The 26,601-nt window shown below is 47.7% G+C and overlaps 1 protein-coding gene across 1 annotated transcript in view; it reads right to left on the bottom strand.

Annotated features, from left to right (window-relative positions):
- The window catches only part of CD82 (CD82 molecule), a 173,640-nt gene extending 147,527 nt beyond the window's left edge, over positions 1-26,113 (bottom strand). Inside the window, exon 1 of the mRNA XM_086959611.1 lies at positions 25,882-26,113. The gene's annotated coding sequence lies outside the window, so the exon portion shown is untranslated. The remainder of the gene's footprint in view (positions 1-25,881) is intronic.
- Positions 26,114-26,601: the final 488 nt, after the last annotated feature.

Below are 26,601 nucleotides of genomic sequence, written 5' to 3'. Positions count from 1 at the left end.
CTCCACGTGGTGCCAGGCTACAGACAGTCCCGGCGATGAGAAAATACGAGGGAGTGGGAGCAGGCAGTACAGATCAAGAGTGACCTGCAAGGGAAAGCGCCTAGTTGATACAGGATATCCGTAGGTGAAATATATCAATTGTAACAAGACGCACAGATACATAGGAGCAGGGATTTAAGTGGGCTCTACAAAGCAGGTGCCGGACCGGGTCTCTATCGGGCTCTCCATTTTTGCCCTTACCCTCAGGGTGGAAAAAAAATCTTACCTCTGCAGGAGTACCACCCTTTACTGCTTTGAGAGACTTGCTATAGGACTTTCACAGTCTCATTTCAGAACTGAAGCATTTTTAATATTCTATACAGGCAGGACATGAGTCGGGGGTACACGGGTGGACGGCGTCCACCCACTTTTTTCAGAGGGTGATCGCCGTCCACCCTGCCAAGAAGCGGAGCCCCACTGAAAACTGTGCTGACCAGGTCCTGGCGCAGTTTCCAAACACCGGGACACTTGTAGCAGCGCCTGCACGTGGCCTGCTTTCCATCTGCAACCAGCAACAAGGTGGAGGCGGGGACGGGGCTTTCTTAGTTCAGACTCCTGCTGGGCCAGTAACAAAAGCCGAATTTGAGGGGTCATCAGGCCTCCTTTACCCCCCTCCCCCAGTCTCTTGGCTGGGAGCAGTCAGGAGCCGCTCAACTAGAAGCAAATGAAGCAGAGCGGAAACAAAGTCTCACACCTTGTTAGTACTTCACACATACCAGAGAGGCAGCTTTTCATTTTGTTCAGTCCCTGTTTAGGAGATATGCATGCACTTTAAGAATGTCAGATGTGTTGGTCTTTCCCAGTAGTTACACAAAGCAAATTGCAGTTATATAAAGCTTACTTCCCTTGAGAAGGCTTTGAAATAATTTTAGTACCGCTATTTTTTTTGTATAGCCCTACTCATTCCAATACAGGGTGTCAGAGCGCTTTACATCAACACGTGCATATTACATGTAAATGTAAATGTGGGATTCTTGTAAAGCGCACTGTTACTCTACCCGAGCGTCCTGGCGCTGTAGACCGCTGGGGAACCCGTCCTGGCTTTCCCTGTGAGATGGTCCCTTTCTGGGTATCTCCAAGGTGAAACTAGGCATCCCCGGCGTTGATGGGGCCGTTGTAGAGATGAGGCAAGCTAATGCCCAGAGTTGCCGAGTGTGTTCCCTGGTTAGAGTAGGCACCGAGGCGAGAATTATCGAGTCCGCTGACCCTGGTCCACGACCCTGCCGCGTCAGGAATTGAACCCTGGTTCTGGGCCGTTCTCTGCTTACAGGTTTGCCGCCTCTAACCAGTGAGCCACACCTCTCCACACAATACATTATATAAGTTTGTAAATAAATGTACAGGATGTGTTATATAAAACTGGGGGATTGCAAGGTGTAGAAGTCCCATATCATCTTCCATTGCTCACTGTGCTGTTATCCATGCAATGCGCTCAGACGTACACACGATAGACATGCTCAACATATATGTGAGGGATTTAGATCTAATGCCACTTCTTGGTATGTCACTTCCTGTAAAGTCATGGCTTGTGATACCACTTTCTATGATGTCAATTCCTGCGATGCCATGTGTGATGTTGTGCGCCGTACGTCATAGGCTGTGATGTTACGCGCTGTGATGATGCGCGCCATGATGTCACTTGCATACTGCCAAACTAGGTCAGTCACCCCACTTCTTTATTTAGGAATTGCGCCCTCTATACAACGAAGCCATAGTTGTTGCTGATTTACCTTACACAAACAACAACCACTGGCAAAGCCAACAACCCTGGCTTGTTGGAGATGTACTGTTACTTATTGCATCAGTATTCTATATCTGGATGAATGGACAGAGGCAGCAAAATACCAGTCAGGTGGCACACTATGCTAAGCACAGATTTCTTGCTTGTGTATATTTAAGCCACGCCCTTAATTACATCGGCGGGCCCACCCCCCGAGTTTTTCATTCAACTTGCACCCCTGCAAAAGAGCCTAGAACAGAAAGGTCCATGTTGTGGCAGGCCAGCAGCAGACGGTGGTGCCATGAAGAGATGGGAACGGCAGTGGCAGCGGGCAGCACAGATGCAGGTCTGCCTGGGGGAAGCGTTCATGTTGGGGCAGACCACAGCCGTGGCAGCCGGAGCAGAACCAGCCAAGCTGCGGCCGCACACACCTGTCAGAAGGGAAAGTTTCCAGCAGAGCAGAAACTCGCACCCATCGGCAGCCCCAGTGCGTCATATCCACTCCACTTCATGTTCACGCAGCACCTTCTTAATTCAATTTTATTTTCTACCTTATCAGTCAACGTCAACAGAGTTTAAATTAAAAGATTCATTAAAGGAAAGAGGTCAGTTTCTGCGTTTCCTCTCATTCTTTTGTCAGTGCGGGCGCAATGACTGATGGTGCGGGTCATAATTCACGCAAGGCCCCTCGGCCTCTCCTATACGTCACTGTGTGCAGTCATGCACACCAAGCATTCACGGGCTGCTCTGTTAGACACCCGAGGTCATAATGCTCACGTTTCCTCTACCCCTCCCACCCCCCACATCACTTAGTGATGTATTTATTTATTGATTTGATTTACTGCAGTTTTATATAGCGCAGGCTACACCCAAATGTGTCAGAGCGCTTTACAATATAAGGAGATTTACACACCAACAATTTCCAAATCCAATCAGGATAATAATCATGAATTAAAAACATGTAATAACGCAGCAGGGCCACGTTGTATCAGCTCCGCATCACTGTGTGAGGTCACAATGTACAAGGCCCCCTCTGCCCACGCATTTCACTTTGTGATGTCATAATGCAAGCACAGCTTGTCGCCGCTGGACGTCACGTGTGATGTCATAATGCACAGGAATATCTACCGCCCTTCTACGGAGAGGGCGTTTCGCGGTGTGGTGTATAATTCCGACAAGGCTCCTGACTGTTAAAATAGGATTCGCAGTGTGATGTCATAGTGCACTCAAGTCTACGCTGAAGACACAATGTGTCGTTGTGTGATCGTGTCACTCACACAGGATGCGCCTCTCACTGCCCCCAATGCCAGCTTGTCACACTCCTAGTGCCTCACAATGCCCACCAGTGCCAGCTTGCCACACTACCCGCCCCTCCCACTGCCCACCAGAGGCAGCTCCTCATTCTTCACAGCATTTTGTCAAACTCCTAGTGCCTTACTCCATATTCCCGAACTAGCTTGTCACACTCCTAACGGCTCACACTGCCCACCAATGCCAGCTAGTCACACTCCTAGTGCCTCACACTGCTCACCAGAGCCTGCTTGTCACACTCCTAGAGCCTCACACTGCCCACCAGTGCCAGCTAGTCACACTCCTAGTGCCTCACACTGCTCACCAGAGCCTGCTAGTCACACTCCTAGTGCCTCACACTGCTCACCAGAGCCTGCTTGTCACACTCCTAGAGCCTCACACTGCCCACCAGTGCCAGCTAGTCACACTCCTAGTGCCTCACACTGCTCACCTGAGCCTGCTTGTCACACTCCTAGAGCCTCACACTGCCCACCAGTGCCAGCTAGTCACACTCCTAGTGCATCACACTGCCCACCAGTGCCAGCACCTGAAACATCCCAACAGTGTCAGCTTCTCACACTTTAAGCGCCTTACTCTAAGCGGCAGCACTAGTGTGTCACACTACTAGCCCCTCCCACTGCCCACCAGTGCTAGCTTGTCAAACTCCGAACTTCACACTGCCCACCAGTGCCAGCACCTGAAACATCCCACCAGTGCCAGCTAGTCACACTCATAGTGCCTCACACTGCCCACCAGTGACAGCTGACTGGGTGTGAGTGTTTGATTGATTCAGATGCTCCGTCCATCACCACCCCCTTTTGTACCGCTTTTGGCCGCCATTAGTGTGGCAGGGTATGCTCAGACGTGAGTCCCTTGCTCACTTTGCCACTGGATTCAAGCAAGCCGGGCTGAAGACGGCTGGAATGCCAGAAACCGGTCCTCGGAAGCTTGTTTCCGGTCCAGGGAAGACATGGCTTGGCAGTTCGGGCTGGACTGTTCCCATGAGGCACAGGGTCAGACTGATTTGCATATAGCCATGTCTGAACTGGGGTGGCAGAGTGGGCTAAAGAACCGTGATGGATTAAACCCAGATCTTTTGACTGGGTGTGAGTGTTTGATTGATTCAGATGCTCCAGCCATCACCACCCCCTTTTGTACCACCAGTGACAGCTTGTCACACTTCTAGTGCCTCACACTGCTCACCTGAGCCTGCTTGTCACACTCCTAGAGCCTCACACTGCCCACCAGTGCCAGCTAGTCACACTCCTAGTGCACACTGCCCACCAGTGCCAGCACCTGAAACATCCCAACAGTGTCAGCTTCTCACACTTTAAGCGCCTTACTCTTAGCGCCAGCACTAGCGTGTCACACTACTAGCCCCTCCCACTGCCCACCAGTGCTAGCTTGTCAAACTCCGAACTTCACACTGCCCACCAGTGCCAGCACCTGAAACATTCCACCAGTGCCAGCTTGTCACACTCCTAGTGTCTCACACTGCCCACAAGTGCCAGCTTGTCACACTACCCGCCCCTCCCACTGCCCACCAGAGGCAGCTCCTCATACTTCACAGCAGTGTCAGTTTGTCAAACTCCTAGCGCCTTACTCCATATTCCAGAACTAGCTTGTCACACTTCTAGAGTCTCACACTACTCACCAGAGCAAGCTCGCCACACTGCCCACCAATGCCAGCTAGTCACACTCCTAGTGCCTCACACTGCCCACATGAGCTAGTGTGTCACATTCCTAGCGCCTCACACTGCCCACCGGAGCCTGCTCGCGCACTGCCCATCAGCGCACCTTGAACTCCACCCGCTAGTAGGAGCCACTCGGCGTTAAAGAGTCAAGTTCCCTGCCCATCCAATGGTACGAGGGCTGCCCACACCCGAGCACGCCACGACGCCCCGAGTGCAAAGGTCGCATGTCAGCTAAAGTCCCCCATAGGAGGGGGTCCACCCTTGGAGATGAAACCACGGGGGTGACCTGGCAGCGTGCATTCTGGGACGTTTCGGGCCGGCTTGACGTTTCTCAATGCAGGATTGCAACACCCGCTGCCTGGCCTCCGTGGGCGAGGATCACACTCGACTCGCCCATGACTCAAACACCGCAGCCAGGATCTGCACACCTCTTCATTCATTCGAGTCGGAACCCAGTGAACCATTCATGCTCCGGGGCCTAGAAGTCACAAGGAGCACCACGAGGCGCTGACCAGCAGCGCTAGGGATGACGTCACTGCGCCCTCGAGAGGTCACGTGAACCCCCCCCCCCCCCCCCTCCCAAGTTTCCTTTCATTAGAAATACCAGTTGCCACCCATACATATGGCATGTTCTCCGTCAGGGCTCCGCTTTCATTGGTCTGCGAGTGTTTAAAATGAATTATGTTTCCTCTCGAAAGAGGACGTCGGAATGAAACAGATTTTCCAAGCTCAAGCAACAATTATGTGGTGTCATGGGCGCACACCAGCCGAGGTTTGCCTAAGGCAGCTCTCTCTACCTAGTGGTTGAGGCGTCTGCCGCGCACGCGCAGCTCTCCCCAACTCTATGCACTTGAATTAAAAGTCGTATCTACTGCAAGAGAACGCGGTGGAAGTGTCATCAGTTTTATTCAAAGTTGTCATTTTGTGGTCCCCCATCCTACGAGCCTGGCATACCCAAGATGTTTATGTGTTTGTTTTCTTCTCTGCTCACGCTTTCCGTTCAGAACTTGTTTGCTCATAATTCGTACATGCTGTGAAGCGCTCTGATACCTTCGGGTCCAGCTAGCGCTATACAAAACTTCAATAAATAAATACAGAAATAAATTTGCGACGCATATTCAAAAGTCAAACAGTTGAGGACACCAACCTGATCAATATTGAAATACGGGAACTCCCCAAAGAGTCAATATTAGAATATGGGGAATCCCACTGAGTCACACGGATATCAGGGTAACCCCCCTGAGTCATTAAAGGAACCCCTTTGGATGATTTGAAATGCAAAACAACGCACGCAAAAAATCCTGGTACAAGAAACCAGCAAACCTACCCAAATGATGTCATAATTTATTTCATCAAGCACATATGGAGAAAAAAAACATCCAACAAATAATAGAAAGGTCTGGACGTTTCTAAATGTAATTGAGGCGCTGATCCTGTATTCTGTTTGACGCACCTGATCTGCTCCCGTGAACCAATCTGAGGTCATTCATTTAGGGCCTGCTTTGGAGGTATTTAAAGTTCGGCAAACACGGCGTACCCTGTGCACTGCATTACAAGTGCATTATATCCAGTGGTTCCTAGTACTTGCAAATGAGGTCACAGCGTGCGTTGTAAACCTGCGTTTCTGCTCTTCCTTACAGCTCAGCACTTCAGATATAAGAAATGTTAGGCCATGGGAACATTTGTTTACACCGGCAATAATTTGCATGATGTGTAGGTGACGCAGGCTAAATACCCTTCACTAGGTCATAGTGGCGTAGTTAAGATGTTGTGAAGTTAAAAATGCTATCGCAGGAAGAAGGGAACAATGCGAGTAAAGAGAGCGCGACCAGCTCTTTTCAGATCATGTCATTTTACACTGACAGGGGCCTCCCCCCTGGAGGGCAGGACTTGAGGACAGAGCCCCCCCCCCCCCCTCCCCCTTACTGTTGGCCAGGACCAGAGGCCAGGGGCCGCCCGAAGGGCCAAGACAACATTTAAAAGACTCTATTCTTTCTGCAAGAACTTTTATTTTTGCTGCAACTTCTCTCTATTCAATAAATGAAATGCAGATAAATAGTAACGGAGGTACTTAAACAGCTTCTTTTTTTTGCAACTTCAAACTTAATAAGATTGTGAGTAAAAAACACCAACTTATTCCAAGTAGCAAGAACTTCCCTCAAGCAGAGACTGTACATTTACACCATCCATCAACTGCTTCAGCACATGAAGAACTATTTTTCTATGCATCTTTAATCTATATCAATTAGAGCGATAGGCCTATAGTATTTAGCCCTTATAAACGGACACAATAGCACTGTTTTTTCAATTATTTGGGTGAATTGTATAAATAATAAAAACATTTTTGAAAGAGGTGTCGACCAAGACTGTAAAACGAGGGGAACCTCTATATAGATCATGTTGGGTCTTCAGGCTTTCCCGGCGCAAGTTCCCGTAGTGTCACAGACAATATTATCTGATCTTTCATGTCTGGACCCAATTCAACCTTTACCCAGGATGCACCATCCCGGGTAATATTCAGATTTTAGACAGACCGCGGCTGAATTTAATAGTTAGACCATCTCTATATCTTTACATTCCCGTCACTTCTAATAATGATCCTTCCCCTTCTCTACATTTTGGATTCAAGAGCTTCCTCCTCAGATAGCGATCTCTTTTGGTTCCCCCTTACTACTTATTTAGATCACATAGTTTTGAAAAATAATTCTCCTCTAGATTCTGAACATTTCAAACCCCCTTGAATGATACCCTCTCTGTTCTCCCTTTTCCTCACCCATGTTGATTTACTATATGGAATTAATTGAACAATAGTTCCCTCACATTCCTATGCAATATGCAATCTTTTTTATGTCAAAGTGTTAGAATTTTCCCCTTCCCTGCCCTCGCTCTCCCTCCCGTTCCTTCTCCCTACCCTACTTCATATGCAATCTTAAAAATAGCTTTTATTCTTTTCCCCAATGTACTAGCCAACTCTTCTGTTATACTACTACTTTGATATTTTGATTTTGTATTGCTGGTATTTTTATTTTGATTGACTGTCAATAAAGCTTTTCAAAACATAAAAATATAAAAAAAGGAGCTCTCTCCTCAAAGTGAAAATGAGGACCACATATGAAACCTTACAAATTCTGTGCTAGTAGGCAGCCCGGAGTTAGAACCTCACAATTTGTGAGCACAGAAATGATACACGTATCTAGAGCTCCATTAGAAACTCTCCGGGGAGGAGATACATTTTGTGGCCGGAGCCTTCAGAGTTCAAAGGAAACTGTTGCTATGCACAAGATATCTATCAAACATGTATTTATAAAAAGACTACAGAGTTTCCAGTGTCTGTCTTATTGGATTGGATTCTAGGACGGTTAGGCAAGGAGAAACGCTCCAGAAAGCCAGGGCACTTCTCCAGCTGGGACAGTCTTAGAGGCACGAGGGATTCAGACACGTGTGCAGTGTCGCCAGATTGGGCTAGTTCATGCACAATTGGGCTATACTTTTCCCAGTTGTGCAATAACATTTTGGTTTGTGTTAGTTGCCATATTATAAATATATATACAGCGCTCCAGCAAAGTAGTATGTTAAAGCGCTTTATTAGACAAATATTTACTTGGCAGTCTACTGCAACATCAATTCAAAGCGTTCACCGCCTGCTCGACGCTGCCCCTGCCCCTCCTTCCTTAAAGTAGCAATATTGGGCTACTTTTTGGTTGGCTTTGGGCTAGAAAATGCTTTAAAAATCTGACAACACTGCACGTGCGTGTGATGCTAGGCACACACCCTGGTGGGTAACAGCTGGGTGTATGACATGAACCCAAGCCTGCTGTCTAGGCCACATCTAGAAATGTACAGACAGCCTTCTAAAGCAAGGGGTGTGCCTGTACAAATAATACACACCATCGACCCGACAAGGACACTTGTAACCGTCGTCGCACCTCGTGGGGTGGAAGCGTAGAAAGGGGTTCAAACAAGACTAGCTGCCCCACAGGGCAGGTGCCAGGATGCTGTACGTGCACGTGCCTAAGAGGGGCTGGGGGGAGGGACCGCAGAGATTTAAAGCAACGAAATCCGGATGCTTTTCCTCCTCTCTGTGCACCACACTTACAATGCATTATTCCACATCATGAGACTGCAACAACACCGCACCTGCCGCAGGCGACAACCATGATCCCTTCTACCACATCCTCAGATTGTGACACCGCACAGAACCTGCTCCTATGCAACTCTCATCACCCTTCTTCCTTTGGTGACCTCGCAGCCAAGAGCTGGAAGACTCTGCCGGAGGCACTAAGATCTGAACCTCGCGAAAGCACTTTCCGCAAGGGAATAAAGACCTGGCTGTTTCCGTCCAACAACCGACCTCTAGATGATAGAGGACCCCCGTTGGGCCAGAGCACCCACAGCTGGAAGATTCTTGCCGGCTCCACTGAGTAGCCTGCTTTAGCGCGGGGACACACCGGCGGTGTAACCATGCGCTTTATACATTTATAAATAAATAAAATAAATATGCCACGTCCTCAGATTGCACACTACCTCAAAAACCTTCCCCCATTATGTTCCTAAAACCCTGCATGAACAGTGGCCTTTAAATCTGCTGATTGTGCCTTCTGCGTGCCTTACTGTTGGAGTGTCGCCTGCTGTACGTTGCACACCTGTCAAGTCGCTATTATATTCTAGCCAACTGTCCATCCAACTCCACAAACACAAATTCTCCAACTTTGTAACCATTGCTGGCAATCTATCAACATCCAACCTTCCCTGGCCGCTCTACTCACCCAACCTGCCCTCTGCACGAACTCATATGAATGATCACACTCATCTCCTATTAACTTAATGCACTACAAACAAACAGAATGTACACAGGTAAAAGCTTCCCAGGAGCACGTGACTAATGCCATAGCCAACAGGAATTAATAATCAATGCAATAACAACTAACTCTGGATATGGTGCAGCTGCTACCCACTGAAAAGTGCCTAAATGCCCGGCCAGAAGTAGTTGGCACTGTATGAATGCAATTAACATACAATAAAATGCAAAAGACCCATTGCATTTTAATCTGAAATCAGTCTTCTGCATCATCCAGTGTGAGAGATTCCCTGATCAAGGCAACGCCTGGGCGGAGTTCGCAAAGTGACCAGAAAACTCTGCTGCGTTGCTTGGATTTCCGCAAGCGGCTGAGGGCATTTGGTTGCATTGTTCACGATGATTTGTAGCGCCTAGTCTTTATCCCACACTGGAAATATCAGTGCGAATAGCAGCATGCACAGCTCAAGTGGGCGCCACTTCTTTCTGCCGCCCGAGTTGATGTTCTACCAGAGCAGCAGCTTCCTCTACGCGAACAGTAACAGCCATCCGCGACCACCCGGGTTGAGAAATCTCGCCTGGAGGTGGTGTGGAGTAAGATTATTCTCACAAGCGCGGAAAAAACTCCATGTAAACTCAGCAAGCTTTGTGAGTGGAGCAGAATGTCACACCCTGGCCTAATGAAGGCACTGATGCAGAGTGGCGAAGAATGATGGTCCATTTGGGAGTACCTCTCCAAGCCTTTTTCTTTTAGCATTCTGGGACTTGTAGTCCCGTTTATTACCCTGTAAAAATAGAGACGGCTGGTTCCAGAAGGCAAAGAAAAACCAGCACTGGCGTTGCCAATAGGTTTCGCATTTGGAAAGTTGGAGCTATTGGTTTTGTAAATGACATTTTATATTTCAATTCAATAACTTTTATTCAGTCAGTCAGTCATAAGCTTTTATTCGATATGCAAGATATCTTATAAGCACAAGTACAATACAGCCATTTACAAATGTACAAAACCATTACATAAGAAGTCAATATTAAATCTCATTTAAAAAAGATAAAAGGACATGAAATGCCCAGAATAATTTAGCTAAAAAGAGAATTAAACCGCTACTGACAGTCTCTTGCAACGAATAAGCCAAAACTGCTTTAAAAATTTTGCTATTCCACATACAATATAACTTTTATTCGATTGCCACTTGTGTAATCATAAAAAGTACATAGTTATTAAAAGCAAAACAAAAACAATTCACCATTAACACAATAAAAAGATTAAAAAATACATAAGAGAATTCATGATTTAAGGAAAACTCATGATTTTTAAAGGTTCTATTCAGTTTGTAATTTTTGGCATATTTTGATGGTGGCTTTCAGAAAAGTCGCTATAGATTTTGCTACATGTGGCGAATCCAGACACTGCAGAAAAAAGAATGCAGAATAACACTGTCTATGACCACTAGATCGAAGGAGTGGGAGAATCCAAGATTTACGTGGTGTTTTATAGTATTTGCAGAAAAAGATAATGTGAATCGTTGTTTGTGAAGATATTCCATCGCACGGACAGTTCGTGAACATGCGGGACCAATTGTGAATTTCAGGAAATGAGACTAAACGAAAAAAGGTGTTGAAGCGAAATCTTGTTAATAAGTATTTCTCCTGATTTTATAAAAAATAAGACAGGTACGGTTGAATACCTTTGACAGGTTGTATTGCACAAATTTGGCTGTTCGATAATTTTGTAATCTCTGTCTGGTTTCGCAGCTCTCTCAGGTGAGTCAAGCACATCATCTTTAGCTGTTTTCTGGATATATCTTCAATACTGGGTGGATCATCAAAATAGGTCATGAATCCGAGGTCATTAAAAAAGTTCCGTACATAGACCAACCATGGGATCTTATGCCAGCTAGTTAAAGTTAGACAGTCCGTGATCAAAGATCGTGTTAAGTGGCACTCAGGTTTGGACCATATACGTTGCCACAGTAAGATTGGTTGTGAACGAATAGTGTCTATGATATAATCCATGCCGAGCTCGCTGTGGGAAGCGAAGATCGGGGCGCTCTGTGGGAGGGCCAGCACATATTTGATGAAGCTGTTCTCTATTACCTGTAGGTGATCTATATGGCCGTGCCCCCAAACGCCTGCACCGTAAGTTGCCACACTGTGGTATTTAGCATAGTAGACTTTCAGGAGTTCGGGTGCCGCTGGTTTTCCCAATTTCCTCGAAAAATAAGTCAAGGCCGATGTTGCACGTCGGAAAAGGAGGTTTCTGGTGGCCGTGGCTTGATGCCAGTTCAGCGCGTCATCCACAAGGATTCCTAGATATGGATAGACAGACGTTTTTTCCAACTTTGTATTATCCACCAGTATTGGTTTAGGGTTTTTGACCCTGGGGCCGATGTGCATGGTAAAAGTCTTTTTTATGTTAATTTTCAGGCCAAGTGAGTCCATGAAGTTGCTATATTTATTGATTTGTTTTTGAAGTTGATTTAGTGTGCAAGCCAGGATGACCGAGTCATCTGCGTAAAGCAGTGTCGGTATTCGGCGGTGGTTTATCTGGGGTAAGTCCTGGCTCCCTTCCAGCATTGCCTGCTCTAGGCCGTTGGTGTAAAGATTAAACAGGAAGGGAGCCAGTACGCACCCCTGCCTTACTCCTTTAGTTATTGGGAAGGAGCGAGACAGCTCACCATTTGTGCCGAATCTGACTCGCCCTGAAGCATTGGAATAAAGTTCACGGAGGAAGACTATTAAAGGAGGGTCCACTCCGAGGTCACTGAGCATTTTCCAGAGTTTTTCATGCTCGACGCAGTCAAATGCCGCACCGAGGTCGACATAGACGAGGAAGATGTTACCTCCTTTGGCGCCAACGTATTTCCCAGTCAAGAGGACAAGGTGCAGGGCCTGCTCCACGGTCCCAATCCCCTTCTGGAAACCGTATTGCAGGTCGGTCATGATGTTATTTTCCTGGGCCCAAGATTGTAGACGGTCCAGGAGCACTCGGCCTGCAATTTTGCCCATGGAGTCCAGAAGGGAGATTGGCCTGTAGCAGGCTGGGTCATTACGGTCGCCTTTTTTAAAGATGGGAAGCAGGATTGACGTTGACCATGATTGAAAAAGCCCAGCCGATGTTACTGCTGCAAGGATCTGGGTAATTATCGGTGACCATAATTCTATATTGTGGAGGAAGATGTCCATTGGCACTCCGTCAGGGCCCGGAGCCTTGCCTGATTTCGATGTCTTGATTGCTTTAATGACTTCACTATGATGGAAATGGATATTTATTGGATAGATGTTATTTTTTATAGCATGGACCTCGCTTTGTTCTATTCCTGTAGCTGCAGCCATTTGTGAGGATGGGCCAAAGATTTTAGAGAAGTGCATAACCCAGTCATCCTCCGTGACTGCTACGTCTAGATGCTGACCTTGTGCATTATCGACCAAAAATGGGGATCTTATAACTTGCCAGAATTGTGAACTATCCTTTCTTTGGCAGCTGTCGTGGAGTTGTGCCCATAGATCTTTCTTGATTTCTTTTTTGCGATCTCGTCTGGCTAGGTTATAGAGTTTTCTTAAGTTGGAGATTTCCAACTGGTTTCTCATGGGTCTATGTAAGGCTTCTTTTAGGCTTGAGAGGGCTTTCCGGCAAGCTACGTCGAACCATCTTGTAGTAGAGGGCTTAGTGTTCTTTAACTTAACAAAGAGTTCATTCCCAATTGTTTTCAAGATGTTCTGAAAGCTATTAACAATTGACCGTGGTGTGGTATCGGATGATAGACAATCAAGTATCCAGGGCTTAGTTTTTTCAAGAATCTTCTCTGTTGTTTCCACCGGGTCAATCTTGGCCCATTTGACTGTGTATCCATTCAATCTGTTCATAGTTAATGAGTTTTGTTTTAGGAGACTCATTTTCGTGGGATGTGCATTGGCCATTTTTGGAGAGATTCTTACACTGATTGGGTAATGGTCACTCATAGCATTTGTCCCAGTTGCAAAGTTGGTTAATTGTCCCTTAAGCGTTTGAGAGGACAGTATGTAGTCTATAGTGGTTAAGAAACCTCTTCCATGAAAAGTTGGAGAAAAGTCCTTCTGTGGGTCTACTAATTTGTTTGCAAAGTCCAGGTCTAAAGAAAATAGGATCTCGTTTAACTTATTTCCACAGATCGAGTGGGCATAATGGGGCATGGGACTATCATGTTCATTTTGTAGTCCACAGTTTCCATTTTTGTGGTTGGGGCATAGTAGGAGATTAAAATCGTCACCCTATATTAGATGTATTGTGGTTTGGCTAAGATCGTTTTGACGAGATATTAAGAAAGTGGCAATTTCTACTAGGATTGTCAAGCAGTCCAATGTAGTTGAATTATTATAATAGTTAATAAAAATATAAGTGGAATCATTTGTAAAATTTATTTGCATGATTTGGTATGTCAAGGATTCTTTTAACATTTTGATGGATAGAGAGGGGAGAGTGTTAGCAACATAGATCACAAGACCCCCCTTAGGCCTACCCAGAGCTCCCTGCACTGCTGAGGTGAAAAAGGTTTTGTATCCCGCTAGATGATTAGCTGTAGTAGACCATGTTTCCTGGAAACAGAGTACCTGGTGAGCCCTTACTGTTTCAGACCATGATTCAAGTGATAATTTGGAGGACAGGCCTGCGACATTCCAGTACATTACGGAGAGGTTTCGTTTGTTGGAATCAATGGATGGATGTTGGGCAGGGGGTTCAGAAGGAAAATTCTCTACGGGGAGCGAGGGGGGGATAGTAGTATATCTCGAATCATTTAATAGATTAAGGTTTCGGTCTATACTATCCATAGGGGTATTCGAAACTTTGGTCACCGTTTCGTTTAGAATGGCGTTGTTGGTATCTACAGGATTTATGGTGATAAGCGAAGTATGCTTTAATTGACTTCCGGGTTTAAACGGGCGTGGACATGACTGGGATCTAGAGTTAGGTGGAGAAGTCGTGGTATAAGTGTTCTTACTCTTAATTTTTAGATGCCTTGACGGTCAATCCACCATCTCTAGACCGTCATAGCGGTTTCTTGTTGGAAGGCCTTGCCAGCCCTCCAGTGGATGATATGGTATATTTTATATATTGTTATTGACAATGCCAAAAACGATATATAAATATAAAATGTCATTTACAAAACCAATAGCTCCAACTTTCCAATTGCGAAACCTATTGGCAACGCCAGTGCTTGTTTTTCTCACATTTATATACCGCGAACTCTATCCGTAGGTATTGGAGCACTTTACATGAGCACCAGTTACTTTACACGATGGTTCGAAGTTTATTTTAAACAACATACATCGTAGTAAGGAGTCGACATCAGCGTGGCATACAACTGAGGTAAGTATCCCCAACTGCCAGCCAATCATACTTTTATAAGCAACTAGTACATTTAAACATAAACATGCATCTGTGCGCGCATGCTGCTCAAAAGAATACATTCTACAGCATTATTCGAATACCGCTTGTTGTATATGGCTTGTGGTTAAAAGTACAAACCTACAGTCCTGCACTTGCCTCTGCCTCCAATGCTGTGAAACCATAGTTCTAATGGGTTCCATACGAACGTTGGTGGGGAGAGTTCTGTGTTGGACAGTTGAACACTGGCCAGCGCAGGAGGAGCTGCTTACGATTGTTCATCGTAATAAATCCACTTACCTCCTTCCACCTGGAGTGAAGAGTCTTATTTCCTTTACAACTATTTTGGCGACAATTATCTAGTGTGAACCTCCAGCAGAGAGACTGAAGCAAAGAGGAGTGGTAGTGCGTGACAACAAAGTCAGAGAAGCAGCAAAAGAAATAGTGGTTGCTGTCCTACTGGTGAACTTCGTGTAGCCAAGAAGTAAGTCGCATGAGCCGGAGCAACGTGATATTCAAGACTGTAACATGATATTGCGCATCTCTGTTACGGTAGCCGTGTTGCGTGTATAGCCTGCGCAGTCTACACTGCTAGAGCATGGTTGCCATCTTGAGCGAAGAGTGTCGAGAGTGAAAGATCCGTCGTTCTGGTCTAGTTGTTGAACGACGGATGATGCAGCGTGGACGTGCGTACCAAGACTCGCATGAACAAAAGAATGCGATACAAACCCACACAAGACTGCAAAATACTATGATGGAGTCATAGAGACAGACGGATATATGTTCAGAAATTGGAGAAAGAGAGGATAGCGAGGATAATATAATAATGGGGCGGGAGAGCCTGGTGGGGGGGGGGGGGGGGCGGGAATGCGAGCGCGGGGAGGAGAAGTGTGGCAGGGAGATGCGCGTGCTTGTGTGGTCACGTGACCCGCTCTTGTGGTCACGTGACTCACATGCACTGTGAGAAAACCGCAGTGGTTTGACGAGTCGATCAAGCCCTTGAATTTTCGCCTATTACATTTGCAAGCGAATGATAATAGGCGAAACCTAAAAACCTAGATTGTACGAGCTGCTCTGGCACGATCTTGGGACAGGTGAGAACTTTGCCGGAGTCATGCATGCCACTAGTGGAGTCCTGTGTGCTCAGAGGGAGATTCAAGCCCCCACAGATGGTGCAGACGCACCCCCTCATCAGTGCAACCGTCGGGCCCTGCAGGAGCCTGTGTGAATATCTGCTATGAAATGCCCTGCTCAGCAGAGGGAACCTGCAGAACAGCTGACTATATATATCCTGGGCTCTGAATCACCACAATTAACGCAGGCGGAGGCTCATTAACTAGGTATGAGGTTTGTAGGGCGAATGGTTACACCTGAGCTAATTAATGACTTATTAACAGACTGGTGGACAGGTGGAGGTGTAATTAACTATATAGAACTATCGGATTTTTCCATTTGGAAGTGGTGGCTAGTACAAGTGGATAAAGGAAAACAACAATTTAATGTATTTTAATGCAGCTCACAGCTAAGGCAGCAAAAGTGTTACAAGCTGTGTTGACGTACTAAAAGCAGACAATCCAGAGTGTAATTCAAAACATGTATGCATGCTTTGGGGTGTACGGGTGCTTTCCTACAGCGCTAGGGCTGTGCCTCAAAATACTTTAACGTAAACGCTGGGGTGACTACAAGAGCTGCAGAGCCAGTGGTCGAAGTGGGCGGGATCGGAAGGGCTTTTTGCACCTAATTTTGTGATTTAAGGAAAAAGTTCCCCTACTAGTTGTTAAAAGATAACGGTCCTGGGATGGTCCATTCCAAGAGTTGAAATGCTTCCGCTGCAGTGTAAGGCAGGGGGACTCCTGTGCTGTGGCATCGAAGGGGGAAGGCAGCTAAACAAGCCTTCCTGTCAGGGTGCCTGCTTGTCTGACAGAAATGCAAGTGCTCTCGATTGGCCACTCTGCAAATGTAAAGGCTCATCCTGGGAAGTAGGCCAGATTCGGGTAAATAAGAAGTAGCTAGATTTCACTGGTCTGGTCGCCTTGTCTGATAACATAGGACCCCGCCTTCAATTGGCGTGTATATACCCTATACTGGTCCGTCAGGTTGGGATATCATAGACTAGGTTTTGTAGGCAGACAGCCTCCATGCACCCCCTCCGTATACATTAGGCTATCTGGATCAGCGAGTGCACAGGATCACTTGAATCTCCGTCTAGTTCCTAGCATCCCCGGAACAGGACAGGCCTGACCCCCAAGAGAATGGAACCTATACACTACCTTTCTCTCAGTCACTCGTGCTCACTTAGTTTGTCTCAGGAATACACAGGATAAAACGGGCTGTCCGTTTCCATAGAAATGTATAGAACAGTTTCCCTGGCGTGCAGCAGGAGTGGGACAGGCCTGGGGTTGTACTTGTAGTATGTTGACTGTCTGTATCAGTACCAAAGCAAGCCGTTTGGAGTAGCGTTAGCGGGACTGGGACTGAGCGAGTTGGGATACCCGGCCCTCTCGGGCAGGATAGGTAGGGCAACGCTAACTGCAGAGGCAGGCTTACCAGACAGCACAATGGAATAGGTCGGGCGCTGGTCGTCCAACGGTTGCATGAGACCTATTTGGCCAGAATGGTTGTGTTGGAAATGCTAATGATTTGCCAATGACCATACTTGACTTTTCTATTTCTCTCCTGTTCAGTAGTGTGCCCGAGAAGGTGGTGTGGGCACGGGGCACTCGTTCATGCGACAAGCTGCGAGGCGACTATGGCAGTGGCGAGTGGTATGGCTGGTAGGCCTGAATGGAACAGGGTTCCTGTGTCGGGGCGGGCGGCCCCGGGAAGAAGTCGAGAGCCTGGAATGTCTCGGTGAGGCGGCTCAAGAAGGAATTGCCCAAGTCCTGCTCAGTGTAGGGCCGCTTGTGTAGCATTCCACCCGAATGGTCTCCAGTCTCCGGTGAGGTGAGGTATCACAAGGTTGGAGGTGACCAGGTTGGGCTCAGTGAAGGGCCGCTGGTGTCACGTTCCCCACCGAATGGATTTTCCGGTGAGGTGATGTATCGCAATGATGGAGTGCAGTTATCGGGCATCGGTACATAGAGCTGGGTTAGAGGATTAGGGTCTTTCATACAGAGCGCAGGTGGGGAAGGTGACGGACCTGTGGGCCCGGATCACCTTTGTGGCGGTAGAAAGACCTAGGAACAGTACAATTGACCGACGGAATGGACGGGAGTCTGCCTTGCGTACTCCCTAGGCCAGCACTGAGGGGGGAGACGGTAAACTCTCCGCTGTGAAATAGGGCCCCGGCTGGGGAGGCTAGGGCGACAGGTTACGAGCCTCCTGGGTTCCTGTCAGCCTGGTGGTCGGAGGGTGGGCCCTGGAGAAGGCGGACAAGGATCAGAGGTTGGGAGCCCACTCCTCATGGGGCGCAGGTGGGTTCCACCTCGCGTGGATGCACGTCATGGAAGAGGGGAGCCGGAAGCCCCCTTAGTGCTGGAGGATTAGAATCTTAATCTGGCGGAAGAAGATCAGGAAGTCAAGAATAAAATGGTGTTGATAACTGTATGTAATGATTTTTGAAATGCCTTGTCATGTTTATGAAATGTCAAAATATTAAACATGGCCGTTTTACACCCACACAAATCTCTGTTGTTGATTCTCATGTGGGTTGTCAGGTTATAAGGAGGGAGCGGGGAGCATGCTGGGGGATCCGGGTCCCATGTTGTGGAGGGATATTGCAAGGGAGCTTCCAGCTGAAGGGTGTACTTTAACGGATAGTTATTTAAAAAAATGCCCAATGTACAATCTGGGTAGGACTAAAAATGTATATCTTGAAAAGCACTTTTTTTATCTTAAAACTTGACGCATTTTGTATCAGTCTATTTTTTTACTGTGTGTATGCAAGCTTGAAATGATGAGGTGAACAGTCATAGTGCTTTCTGTTACAGAATGGGACCTCGTAGCACTATACATAACACAAACTCCACCACCCAGGATGGTTCTTTGGTTACACACACTCACCCCTTCAGTGCATTAACTCAGAGGTTTCATGATGTTCAATATCGCGTTTCCCACGGATTGACTTAAGTTGTTTTTATTTTTCATTTAAGCTGCGTCTAATTTTATATGCGGTTACTTGAAGGTGATACATCAAAAAAGGTTAAAGAATATTTTGGGTTTTTAATGTAGCTACGCCTTTGAACCTGCCCCCAGGCTCACTCCCCCATCCCCACAGCATTACAGTTCCCAAACTTGTTTAATGCACTTCGACCCCTCCATAGAGCACACGTGGTGTGCGCAATGTCCTGAAAGTGGTTACGTGTTAAAGACAGGAGAAGGACGCCATAAGCTTTAGAAGCACAAGCCTGCAGCACTACACACACAACCACTGTGTGTGTGGAAACTCCCAAGTAAGCGCGTCTCGGAGTGTGAGACGTCTTACATAACGCACACGTCACAGCAGGTGTGGTACGTGGAGGCCTCTTGTACGCAAGAAAACGCAGCCAGTAAACACCCTGGCGCTCAGAGGCAGGCCTTACGCAGCTTAAGAGTGCGCACACACACACACAGTGACACAGTGTGTGCAGCAGTGTTCAGAGTTCAGCTCTGGGACACAGCCCCTCCCACAGCGAGCCCAGCAAGTGGAGGCCTGTGCAACACCCCGGGGACGCTCATTAGCATCTGCAAACATGCAGCCAGGGCTCACACACAGCAGCGGACAGAGACACACACATACCGAGGCTCTCAAGACCGGGCTCTTCGACTAAACCCAGCGCCGGGATACCCTCAGGGATATAATTGGCGCTTTACAAGAACCGATTGATTGAAACAGGCAAAAACACATTTACACACAGACAAACAGAAACCGACACAGTCAGAACAACACAGAGGCACATGTACAGAAACAGGCACACACGCTGACAAGCAAACATGCAAAAAACACACAAAAAATACACACTTCACTTACGTTTAGTGACACACAGGCCGACAAACAGATAATGCCACAAAGACGAACAACATTCAGAAACAGGCAAACTTCCAAAAGACACCTAACAAACATGCCTACATACTCGCACATAGGCCTACATTTAGAGAGACACACAGGCCGACAGAAACAGACAGATCCAAACACATTTGTGACAAACACACGTTAACAGACACAGAGCCATGCCAAGATTCACGCAGAGAAACACGCCCACAAGTCCACGCAGAGGCAACCAGAACCCAAACAAAAGGATGACGAGAAGCAACACACAGAATCTGCAAATTACAGTGTACATTAAAGCAAAGTTCAATCTGCAGACGTAAATTTTTGTTGCCAGTCTTTTATTTTCAAAAGTCCCTTGTATGCATGTGGAAAACAGCCAATGTGTTTCACCCTTCACAAGGGCTTCTTCAGGGCAATGCAAGGAGGCTAGAATTGTATATCAACATATATTAACTCCAGAAAAGAGTCAAGTCGCAAAGCGTGCCAGTTGGCCGATGTTGACCCTACAAATGAGGCCTTAGGCCAATGATGAGTGGCCTTATGACCTCAGTCCAATTTAGGAACGTTCATTGCCTTCAACCGGCAGAGAAAAACTTTTAAGGCATTGGTAAGCCTCCAGTGTATTCAGTTGTAGCTGTCGGACACAGGTTTCTTGAGAACACTAAGCAAGGATGGCTACAGTACTGTTACTGATTAGGCTCGATCGCAGGTAGAGGTCAGATCGAGGTATCACCACGCCCCGGCAGGAGTCACCTAGCTGGGCCCTAAATAGCCAAGCAAGGGCCCCGACTGCGAAAGAGTCTATTTCGGATAACCCAGGGAGCAGCGCTCTGTAATTAACACACACACATCCTCACGCCATGTGTGGCCCTGGGAATCCAGCTAAGACTCCGTATGAATATGGACTCATCTCTGCTCGGGCACTTACTCGCCACACCCACAGCCACTCAAGACACACAGAGAATGATGGGTGCGAGGCAGGCCTGCGGCCCCAGGCCTCCTTGAGCACGAGGAGCGCCTGTTGGCATCAGGTGTCTTGTGTCAACCACAAGGCCTGTCTATGCACTGAGGGTCGCATGGGTATCACGCTGTACCAGGGTACGCAACAGAGCCCGATAGAGACCCGTTTCTAGGTCCCCTTTAAAAAACTCTGGGCCGGGCTAAAGTCCTAAAAAAACAAGGGGGTGGGGGGCGGGGACTGACCAAGTCAGGCAGTATGCAACTGACATCATAACACGTGCTATCAAAGCACATGACGTCACGACGCGTGACATTCCACGTGGCATCACAGGAAGTGATGCTCTGATATGTATATGTTATAACACTTGCCAACTAAAAAAGGTAATCAAATGTGTTTTGTTTTTTTAAGTTGTCTCCAGCAAAGCAAATCATGCTACATGCAGATCACAGATTTTATTGTATGTAGATAGGTAAATAGATTACTGCTTTGAACACAGAGATTCTTTTGTTACCTGCAGTTAATACATTGTAATCCTTGTAATATAGCACAGTAAGCTATGAAGGACATGTGATTCTTACACCTTGTAACTCTGGCTGTCTCATGTAACATCTGTACATTGATTTACACACTTACATGATTTATTTGGAATGGATAATGTGTATGTTACGTAAAGCGCTCTTAAACTCTGCATTGGGATTAGTAGCACTATAAAATAGTGCTATAAATTGGTATTTTTGTAAATACTGAGACAGATCAACCCATCTGACATTCTTACTGTGCTTGCACCTTTATATAACAAAGTAAAAGGCAAGCATCTTTTAGTATCTGTGAAGAGAAAAGCTGTGTGCTTTTATTTTCTCGCCCATGCATTTGTGATGTTCCAGGGTGCCTCCCGCCACATACTGGATCAAAAGGAGGCCTGATGGCCCCTCAACTTCGGCCCAGTTGGAGGTTGGATTAAAAGCCTCCACGTTGCCTCTGGGAACCGAGAGCAGACAACCTGCAGGAGCTGATGAACGTGTCCTTGTGTTTCAAAATGACACTGGGACAAGTACAACATATCTGTGGGGTCCAACTTCTTAGCAGGGGGACGGCTTCCACCCTGTGAAAAGAGTGGGTGGACGTTGTGGAACACGTGTATCCCCGACTCGTGCCCTGGACCTAGCCCACTTAAAGCCCTGGTTAACACACTGCCTGAGAAATCTGTGTTTTATCTAGCCACAGTTTTGACTCAAAGTATAGAAGTAATGGGCCTCCTCTGCACAACTCATGTTAGACATGCAGCTCTTTATTTTACGAAGGCAGATAAGTGGGTTACTGCTTTTGACACAGATCCTTTCATTACTTGTCTACATAAATTCCAATCCTGTAAATATAGCACAGTGAGCTATGAGCCGGCATCAAGGCACTGCTTGCAAAATGCAAGACCTGGGTTTAGAACCTTAGTTTTTCTCAAATTCTTTTTATTTTAAGGCTGCTAAAAAGGTTTCTTTAGGTCATAATTAAGTCCTATTAGTACAAACAACCTTAAGCACTGCGTCATGTTTTAAATCCTGACTGTTTATTCCGGCCACGCGCTCTAACAGGTAACCCTACCTGTAAAGAGGAAGCGCGACTCCTACACCTTGAAACCCTCACTGTCTTATGGTATATACATTGAAACACACACTTTTATGACTTAATGTATAAGGTGCGCGTGTGATGTAAAGAGCTCGCACACCTGGATGAGTAGCGCTACAAAATAAATAGATCCAAAATTATAGTTGGTGCTCAAATTGTTATTTTTGTGAATGCTCGTACAGACAACACATCTGACATTCTTGCAGTGCACAATTGACTAACGCGTAAAGCTTACCTCCCCCAAATCTCGGCTTGTCATAATACAAGCTGTGCGCCTTTGTTACCCTGTATCGGATTGGCTTCTAGGTGCGAGGCTCCAGACAGCTCCCAGCCAGGAAGCCACTGGAAGCTCCGCAGCTTACCCGCTAGGCCCAGGATGCCTGTAGGGTTACAGCACGCTTTATAAATGCTGATACAATACAATACAACAAAAGGAGGGCTGATGGACCTTTAAATCAGGCCGTTGTTTTGGGTCCAGCTGGTAGTGAAAATATTAAAACCCTTTTGCCACCGACAAGCAGCTGCTGCTGACCAGAAATGAAAGACAGACAACATGCGGGCGATGCTGGACGCGCCCGGTGTCTGCGAATCACACCAGAACACTCAGCAGATTCCACAGGGCCCGGTTAGAACCCTGATCTGGCTCCAGAATAGCGGAGGGATCCAGCTGGATCCCCCCTGCATTCCGGCACTCGCACCGAGGATTACCCAACGTGCCTCAGCTCCTAGGTTTATGTGTAAACAAGGCTCCTTAAGGTGTCACATGACCTGCCCGTGACCCTCGACTGACAGTGGATGGAGGTGGCAGCTCCAACCTACCTTCAATCAACCAGCATTTATAAAGCGCTACACTGTCACCACTAAGGGTATCTGGGCGCTGACCTAACACACCCCTAGATCTGATGAGAAAAAGAGACAGCTCCCCGCATCCGACAGCATCACCAGGACCGCCGCGCTCTGCAGCGCCCCTCGGAGGATGGCCTATGCGGTCTGGTGGGCGGCCTTATGCGCACTGGTCAGGACTACGGCTGGCTTCAGCTCCTGGTGTGCCGTGCAATCCCCGAGAGGGGAGGTGTGAGAGGTCTGTGGATCCCAGGGGAATCAGAACCCTGGATGGGTCCCTAGGATATAAGAGAAAGAGAGAAAGAGAGAAAGAGAGAAAGAGAGAAAGAGAGAAGAGAGAAAGAGAGAAAGAGAGAAAGAGAGAAAGAGAAAGAGAGAAAGAGAGAAAGAGAGAAAGAGAGAAAGAGAGAAAGAGAGAAAGAGAGAAAGAGAGATAAGTCTTTCCTGGGCCCAGTGCTTTAAATGGGCCGGTACCCCCAGGTGCTCAGGACCGGCACTTCTCATTTTTACCGAGAAGAGTACCAGCATGAAATGTTTGCTCATTGCTGCTGAGCTCCAGGCAGTTAAAGTGGTGCAGATCTGTAGGGCACTCTGACTTCCAAAGCGCCTCTAGCCCTTAGCTGAGCCACCCTGAACCCTTCAGCAGCGGCTCATTTGCATTATGCACCGGATGTTGGGAGTTTCACCGTCCTGCTGTGTCTGACAGAGCAGGCCCCATCCAGGCCCTGCCCTGTCAATCACATTTGCACTGTCGCTGGCGCTGCCAAGTAACTAAGGAATTCTCCGAAGTGAACCTTTTGTGCATTTGTCTGCTTATGTGTCCGTGTTTGCCCGATATTGTGCATGTTTGAGAGAGAAATGAGATCAGAGAGGAAGAGAATCGGGACAGTCAGGGGACATTTGAAAACAAATGTCAGTCATTAAAACTTTATTTTGTTTGTTACAACCATAAAAGTATACACTATACAGTTATAAAACTTTATAAAAACACATAATATGGTACTTTTGTTTCTGTGTGTATGTGTGCGCACTCTACAAGATACAAGGATTGCACTTGAGGCAGGCAAGTAGGAAGAGTATGACGTCAGGAAGCTGCAAATATGACATTTTATACATATGATATCAGCCCAGAATACCGGCGATGCCCACTACTGATGGAGGCATTCCAAAGAACATCCCAAGAGTAAACACATCTTCGCCCCGCCCACCCATCCCCATCATAGGGGACTTTACACGTCACTCATCTCTCAAAGGCCTGAAACAATCAGAGACACGCGCAGCTCAGTGTGGAGCTGGTCGGCGTCGTATAAGACTAGTAGGAGGACGGCCCTGGGTTGGAGTAACAAGTGTCAGGTGTGGAGGCATGCATGGGCCCTGTGTGTCTGCACACGGCACCTCTGGACACAGGGATGTCACGACTGGCGCCAGCTGTTCACAGGTCACTCCCTCCTGCCTCTAGCTGACCAGGGAGAGCAAACTGCAGCACGTCCCACACGAGGGCGTGTCACACTGCTAGGGTGGCCAGGTGACTCCGGGTTCCCAGGCCACCACGGTCCAGTCCTGGACTCTGCTCTTACATTCCATTGTTATCATGTGTATTGGTCCAATTGCAGTTAATCAAGACTACACCTCCCAGAATGCACTGCACCGATGTCTTACGTTAAAGCTCCAAACTTTAAAAGGTGTGATCCACTCTACGCCACCCATACAGGCCTCCCCACCAACCTCGCCTCGGGTCCGAGCCTATTGGCGCAGGTCAGGTGTACATCTGGAGACCATATGGAATCTGGGACACAACTTAAGTCAGCAGAGATACCAGCATACTTAATATAGCGTTGCCAAGCAGCAGGAAGAAGACATGTAGGCGCTATTAAAGCCACGCTCGCCGAAGTAAATGATTTAATTCCTCGTGCCCAACTCATCATACAGGCAACAAAGAACCGGAACGGGCAACTTCTCAGGAAGCGTACGTGTTACAGCACAGGCTCAGCACTCGATCCTGTGTGCCACCCTGTGAACACACATCTAAACACCACCGAGAGCCACACACACACCCCGTTGTGAGAAAGCGCAAGAGAGAACCTGGTTGCATCATAAACCGGGCACGGGGTGCCCCGCGCTCCCCGACTAAATAACTGCCATGTTTTTAAGAGAGACTGAAACAGAAAATCACACCACGCATCTAGGACACCGCATCTGATCGGGCGGCAGCCGGGGAAGCAGAGACTACTTCCGTCCCCAAACTCTCTCGAAAGTTTTGAAGTTTATTGTAAAGTTCTCACGAAGGAGTCTGTGCGCTTCCCTCCACCCCGGGGCACCCGGCGAGTCTCATAGACCCGCAGCGCCCGTGGAAAAACACAGCCACCGGGGTGAACCCCGCACACTCACCTTGAACCACCCGCAGAGGCCGGGCATGTGCCAAGCCCCCCTCCCGGTGCCATCCTGGGCGAGACTGCCCTCGGCGCCCGGACTCCCCAGCGCACAAGGGCCCCTTTGTGCGCAGGCAGATAGCGCTTTGCAAACTTCCTAGCGCCCCCGAGCCCGGGTCGCACCCACCCCCGCCCTGGCAGAGTCTGGGGGTCACTCACCTGCACACGTACCCCGGCTCCTAGACCCCGAGAGCAGCAGAGATCCGATCGGGAGATGTGAGTGCCTGGGCCGCCTTCAGCTGTAGTGGCGCTCTCGGTGCACTCTCTCCCCTCCCTCCTTCCTTCCTTCTCTGCCTCCTTCCCTCCCTCGCACGCCGCACCTCCCCCTGGTGGCTGCTCTGGGGAGCACCGGGTTAACCCTTCCGCATCAGGAGGCTGCTAAAACCTCTCTGCTTGTGCACCAGGTGCTCGCAGGGAAGAGGGCGCCTTTTACACCCTCGTTTATTTATTTTTTAAACAGACTTTACTTGTAAACGCTGTTGGTTAAAACAAGGCGAACATTACGTTTTTTTTTTTTGCAACATTAGATATTGATATTGATCCAAAGGCATTGGAGCGCTTTATCCGAGCACCAGATAACTTTACATAAGGACACATGGTTTGTAAGGCACAGGTGGAGTACGTGGTTAGCCCGGGATCACAGGATGTCGATCCGACGCCGGGACTCAGCAGAGGGGCCATGAGGTCCCATGCCCCCCCTGAGAGTTTTACATTCTGCAGACGTATTTTGGAAACTATGAGAAACACAAGGGAACACTTCTACACCCAACCAATACAGTGCAGAACCCAATTGATAGAATATATGCACCACCCACAGATGCCAAGTACAGCCACGTTGTGTCAGTCCAACGGCACAATGCATTCTGGATCTTGTAGTTT

This window comes from Lissotriton vulgaris, chromosome 2_2 (assembly GCF_964263255.1).
Source record: "Lissotriton vulgaris chromosome 2_2, aLisVul1.2, whole genome shotgun sequence".
NCBI lineage: Eukaryota > Metazoa > Chordata > Amphibia > Caudata > Salamandridae > Lissotriton > Lissotriton vulgaris.
Note: the sequence above shows the minus strand (reverse complement) of the source record. Positions and strands in the feature narration are given on the sequence as shown.